The sequence below is a fragment of the Myotis nattereri genome (assembly GCF_964212035.1).
Source record: "Myotis nattereri genome assembly, chromosome: 11".
Lineage (NCBI taxonomy): Eukaryota > Metazoa > Chordata > Mammalia > Chiroptera > Vespertilionidae > Myotis > Myotis nattereri.
In genome coordinates this window covers 42,481,554-42,488,749 of record NC_138086.1, presented here as the reverse complement: position 1 = coordinate 42,488,749, position 7,196 = coordinate 42,481,554, and positions in this window count along the sequence as shown.

The window sequence follows — 7,196 nt, the reverse complement described above, 5'->3', positions numbered from 1 at the left end:
AAGCAATCATCAACCTATGGCTCCTAGACAGGTCACCAGAGAAGTAAAGAACTCTCCTCACAGAATTCAAACTAGCAGTAGTCTGCATCTCTGTTACATTTTGGAGTTGCTCTTCCCTCAGTTGGTCGTCACCTGTTACAAACAATATCAAGTCAGGAATCCGGGCCATCAATGTCACTCTATAGACAGATGGTGTGCCTTACCCATCTGTCTATGAGTATCTCTCAGCCATTTTCTCAGCAGTGTGAGTCTTCCTTGACTTGATTGATGGTTTTTATTATGTATTACAAGCAATTTTCTCTCTGGCAATATATCAACAGCCACTTCATGCTTCATACGTTAGACAACACCCTGTTCTGTCATCATTTGGGCAGTTTAGAAGATGGTATATGTGTATCACTTCCCATTCCTCATGGTATATTGTACTCATGATTCTACCTCAGCTTGGTATCTCTAGTACAGCCTGATTGAGCCAGCCCAATTATCCTGAGTTAATTATCCTCCACCCATTTTTGAAACCTAGCTGATCACAATCTTCAAAAAGAAAAAATGAGAGATAGGATAAATCTCAAGGCTTAGCTCCCTGTGTGCTTATTTTGTCTCACTTACCAGCTTCCTGGACAGCGAGCACAGATCTTTCATCTGGGTAAGCCCACATAGCAACCAGCAGACCAGCACACATAGTAGTTATTTAGTAACTAGAGGCCTGGTGCATGAAATTCAGCCACGGGTAGGGTCCCTAGGCCTGGCCAATGACCAGGGCTGATCTGCAGGGTGATCAGGAGGGCCCCCGCTGGCACCACTCACTTGCTGGCCCCGCCCCCCACCACCACTGCCAGTCACTCCCTCTGTGGGACAACTGGTGGGGTGATCGAGGGGACCCCCACTGGCACCCACCTTGGCTGGCCTGGATCCTGTGGGCTGGGGGCAGCTCCTGCATTGAGCGTCTGCCCCCTGGTGGTCAGTTCCACTGGCCGGTCGATTGGGTCAACTTGCATATTAGGCTTTTATTATACAGGATTATGAATTTAACCATTGTAATAGCTCACGGATAAGCCACTTCTTATGTTGAACTTATAACAAGGTCATACAAAATTATCTAGTAACCTCTGTTTATTAAATAAGTAATAAAATAACTCAGTTTAATCATTATATTTTCACTTGAAGATAATTTTATAAATTGCTGCCTCTGATATCTGGTGAACTGTTAACCTAAAAAAAACAAAGCCGTTCAAAGTGAGAGGCAACAAACATTTATTTGAGATAAAAGAGAATCTCTATTCTGGAAACACTGATTCAGGCAGACACCCGAATGGTGTTCTGATTAGGAGACAAAGCAAGGGGTATTTATGAGAAAGAGAAGGAGAACCATTACATCAACAGGAGGAACGCATTTCTTTTATTATTATTTTTTTTAATTTTTACACTTCACCTGAAGACTTGCTTAGAGAGCGGAAGGGAGTGAGAGAGCAAAACAGCAACAGGTTGCCCCAACCAGAGATGGAACCAGCAACCTTGTGGTGCACAGGAGGACTCTCAACCAACTGAGCCACTCTGTCTGGGGAGACAAACATCACTATATGTGCAGATAAACTAACATTCTGATGCTAATTCTAAACAATGCTTTTAATTTTCAGTCTAATAGTCATCAGTCAGGTAAGTAGTCATGATATCTGCTTTCTTTTATTCTTTGCAAGCAGTTCTTAGGAACACAATGTTGCTTTAGGCCTAGTCCAAAAGTTATGTGACCCTGTTTTAACACTGCAACATTTTAAAGCATGACATGCAAGGCAGTTCCTCTGGGATGGCCGCGTGGGCTCCATTTTAAAGTGGCTCTATTTATATTCTTTTTTTCCAGAACAATTCCTCAGTGTCGAGAATTAATCTGCATTCAACAAGTGAGCAATTTTATCCCCTTCCCACCCTTACAATCAGTGGCGATATAATATCCAAGGGGGAAAAAAACATAAGACATGTTTGGAGATTATAATGAATTTGATTACAATGACACCAAATTAAGCCTATTTTCATTCCGATATTATAAAAAAGCAGCAGGAGGTCTGACTAGATAACATGTTTTTACTTTATTAAATTCCTTATGTTACAGTCGGCTCGACTAAGTGCTCCCTGGGAGTGAATTAAGAACGTTTGGGCCTTGTCTTTACATTCAAAACAGCGTGGCTCCAAATCAGGCTTTTACACTTCACTTGAACACGGCAGCCAGAGGGAGATCCCCTAGGGCTCCCTCTCTGCTTGCTGTTTGCTGCCTCCTCGGTGCGGACGGTTTTCCTGCTGCCTTCAGGCCATGCCATTTCACGGTGTGGCCCTGGGCAAATGGAAGACTGACCTACCCCAACTGGACCATCTCAGTTGTCCAGCACAAATGCCATACAAATGTGAAAATTGTTCACAACCCTGGCCTCTTTAGAGAGAACTAAAACCCTACCTCCTTTGGTGGACATGTACTTATGGCTGTTTCACTCCACCTCCACAATGCTAATCAACTAACTGTCTCCTTAGTGTCTTAAAGAGCTGGTACACTTGCCAAAGCTTCAGGCAGACGCTAAGAGGATGTAAGGTTTGGCTATGAGGGATAAAAGGCACTTCTAAAATGTTAGAATCTTTATGCACAATGGGATGCCAGGCAAGAAGAAAATCAAAGGCATCTAAAGAGAACTGAGTCAACTGGGACAGCCCTTAAACAGTTCAGACCACTAACATCAAGCACATGTCCCGCCTCAGCCACGCCTAGTGACAGCTCAGCTGAGCAGCCTTCTCATGGCCCTGGCAGTCTCCCTTGCCAGCTTCCTGTCTCACCTGACAAGGTGGTGTTCAAAAATCTATTCTTGCAGCTGGTTTATTACATGTCTTTTCAGAACAGTGGGCACATTTTGCCTGATGGCAACCATGTTGTGAAATCAGTCACACATTATCCTACCCTCAACTGCTGGGGATGGGACTCTTCCTGTCTATTGTTAAGGATTTGATTTCTTCTAGTAAAATGTGCTTTCCTGTGGCAGCTGCACAAGGGCATTCTCTGCAGTTGAAAAGGAAAAGCTGAGAGGCCGGGCCACCCACCAGCCCTAATCTAAAGGGAACACCATAGAGTCCAATGGGGTGCCAGTTTTCCTTCTCTGAGACAGAAATATCATTTTTCTCCATGTGTCCCCTCTCAGTGCACGCCTTCTCTGTCTTACTCATGCAGGGAGCGGGCCTAAGCCGCAGTCTGGCCTCCCTCTGCAGGAGGAGACCAGGCGATAAGGGCAAGGTGCTGCCTCCATCATCCCGCCACTGCCACTGCTGCTGCCGCCGACGCCACTGGCCACCTTGGCTGCCTGCCCTCGGCCACCCCAGCTTTGTCCAGTAGGACATCTGGCTGTCCGGTCTAATTAGCACATTATGCTTTTATTATTATAGATAGTTACATTAATATTATTTTATTTTTTCTCTTGGGCTTTTCTGTATTTCACTTACTGAATCATCCCTGTGAGCATAGCCTATGTTCTCTTCATTCCTTAGTATCCAGGTCGGGACACTCCATCCCTACTGGGTTTCAGAATTTACTTCAACCCTGAGCGGGCTTCTCAATGCCTAAGATCACTCTTTCCTTAAAGGATGATTTTATCTCATCCTTTAAGGCACTATGAATACGATTCAGCCCTCTTTCTAGAGAAACCTCCCTTGATGTATGCACCACATCAAGTATCCAAAGACTACACTGGACATATCACTAACCCTCAGTCAGAAAAGCAAGAGAATCTCCGAACTTCAGACACGTGTCTTATCATTCTGTTCATTTCATCTCCAGAGTAATCAAAGGGAACGGGGTTGATGCCAGTTTTTCTTTTAGAAAAGAAGTCAGATCAGAGATCCCGGGAGATTTCTTGGTTAACTCTAAAACTGTCATTGAGTTTGTGGTCTCTTTCATAAATATCAAGAAATAGAAAACTCCAGCAAAAGCATGAAAACTTCAAGTAAAATCAAAAGCCCTGTGAGAATGTAGTTTCACTAAAGAACTACTGCACAGCCTGTCGTCATAAAAAAAAAAACACCTGGAAGTGATTAGCCGGGACTGTAGTGACAGTAAGCTAGAAAATACGTTTTCTCTTCAAAGCGAGAGCACCCGGTGGCCCTGTATGATACAGTCAGTGCCCGATGACTCTCGTACACCAATGTAAATCCATGCAGGGTCAGTTGTCAGAGCAGAAGTCATGTGTGCCCAACAGCATTCTATTAGCCCGTGTGAAATGTTTCAACATTCTGACAATATTTAGGGGATGTGACTACATCGACGGGAACACTCAATTTGTTCTCACTTGGAACCTCCAATGATAAACACAAGTGAACAGACTAGCAAATGATGAGTAACAGTCTAATTCAATTGTACAATTATATTAATAGCAACAGCAACAAAACACATTTTATTTATGTAACACTTTACATTTCCAAGGCACATTCATGTTTCTTTCTTTGTTTCTTTTAACAACTCTATGAAATTAACTAATTTACAAAGTATTATTGCTTTAATTTACAGAAGTGGAAAACTGAAGTTCAGATTTGCTAAGTAAGTTGCACCTTGACTTATCACCTAAACGCAAATCCTAATCATGAACAGAACTGAACTAGATCCCTAACCTTTCTGATTTCAAGTCTAAATTCATTCTTGGGCAATATGTTGGCTCTTTTAAAGAGTCTTTGTAAGAACTCAGTTCTTTAGGGAAAAGTAACTTCATCAATTGGACAATTTAGAAAATAAACTGTTGTCCAGGTAATTTTTCTAGTGTCGAAATGTTATGTTCTTTCATAGTAGAGCAATGTGGTGTTTTCAGAATAATCAGTTGAGCATGCTAATATTCACAGTAGCAAATTTATATATATTTTCCTGACGTCAATAATAATAAAACCAAAATTTAAGAACAGCAAACATTTATTGATTGTGTCACATGTGATAGCCTTTATTTTTAAACCTCAGAACTTAACAAAGTAAGCTTTCTAACTTAGGTTCGGGATATAAACAGCATAAAAAAGGTTAAAAAGCTTGAACCGGCCTAGAGAAAGAGTGGCAGACCTGGGCTACAATGTCTGTCAGCCTGGTTTCAAAGCTCGCACTCAGTCATTACATTTGCACCCAGACGAGCATAGAGCAGCATCAGTAAGGAACCGTCTCTGAGGTTGGTGTAAGAAAAACCAAACTATGAAAACCTGCATTGGTTTATTAGGGTTCATCTGATCAAGAGAAACTATACAATATTATTGTCTCAAGCACTACACTATTTTCCCAGCAAACCTATCAAATGTATATATTTTACAAACACAACAGGACAAATTCAAGGGTGACTTGAAACAAAAAATGTGGGTATTTTGAGTCCAAGTTCTTGTCTCTCAAAAACAAACAACAAAGTCTCCGACAAAAAACGATTAATGGAACCAAAGTTAATTGGGAGAAGCCAGTCCTGGAAAAGGTGCAGCTGGGGTTCCGGGAGCAGCCCAGTGTCCAGGGCTTCCTTCCCATGTTACAGTGGGGAGTAGTTTAGTATCCAAGCTAATTAAAGCCTAATAGTTCATGTGTGGAGACCCCCATGGCCATAAGCCACATGGGCACAGGGAACAGGAATGTGAGGTATCCATTGTGAGCTGTGCGGGGAGGAAAGGGGAGGGAGCATGCACTATTTTTGTATACATGCTTGCCTCACTGCCTTGTGATTGGTTATGTGCACGCTGCCTGTCTTAGTAATACCCATACATTTTAAAGTTCATGCCTCTAGCACATACCCTTCCTTCCCACCCGAGTTGGGGTGTCTTAGTAACTCCTCCTGGCTGGGTTCCTGGTTTCACTTCCTCCTCCCATGGTCCCACCCCTATCTAACTATTTTCTGTCTCAATTTCAGTTTAACAGCAAACATTCCTTGAGTTGGTATCAAGTGCAAAATACTGGGAACTCTATGGTCTTAACAATGTAAGGAATTCAGGATTTAAAAAACACAAAAAGAATAAACATACCTGCAGCTTTGGAGAGCACCTGGAAGAATCTTTGCAAAGTACAACAAACGGCAAATGAAATGTAAGTTGCAAGAGCCACGGTTCTCGAACTTCAGTGGGCATTAGAATCACCTGGAGAACCTGCTAACACACTGATCACTGGGCCCCACCCCCTGAGTGTCTGACGCAGAAAGTCTGAGTCTGAGAATTTGCATTTCTAACAAGTTTTCAGGTGATACTAATGTTGCTGCTCCTGGGACCACATCAGAACCACTGCGACAGAGGTCCAATCGAATCCTAAGAGAGCACAGAGGAAGGTGTAATAAGCCTTCCAAAGTACAAGTGAACTTCATGGAGGACTCGGCCTTTGAACTGTGCTCTGACAAAGGAGCAGAATTTCCGATATTGAGAGAGAAGGTGCTTCAGTCCCAAGAGGAGGCATAATCCTTCAGGCTCTTCCATCTCTCCTTTTCCTGATTTGCTGGCCTCACGCATCTCTTGCAGAGTAGAATGAAAATTATAAAACCACATCTCCTTGCCCAATAACTCAATATACATTGATGTTTTCTCGGCTTCAACCAGTTCCTGACATTTCAGAAAGGAATGCAAGAGCAGTTTTAACACAGTATTATACTCCTTTTTCCATTTCAAATAATTTCTGTTTCCTCTGAAACTCTTTGTTTTAATTTTAACAAACCTGACTCTAACATTCTGAGGATGATTAAGAATATAAATGTGATGTTTGCAAAGTTTTTCTTCTGCAGATAAGTTTTATTGATTGTAATGGCTGAAATAGTCACAACTTCCCAAGTGAATATTCTTCCTACTCTATCCCAAGAGGTGAGAGAGAGAAAAAAAGGAAAGAAATGGAAACAATTCTAAAAGCATTTTGACTGCACGTTGGAGCTGGAGAATAATCAAAGGGATAATACACTGACACTCATGAGAATAGTTTTATTTCCAAATCCACTATCATTTTACCACTAGAAGTAATTTGAGTTCTCACTGCTCCAATTTTTGCATTTATAAAATGGGGTAACATTTGCCATAAGGCTTAGTTAAAGCTTGAAAATGATTTTGAGATCATTGGGAAAGGAGAAGAATAAAAAACTATTACTCTACATTGAACTTTGAAACTCAAACAATAAAACAAGAGGAATGTACACTCAGCAACCAACCAGGTGAGAAGGCCTTTTCCTACTATTAAGCTGATCATT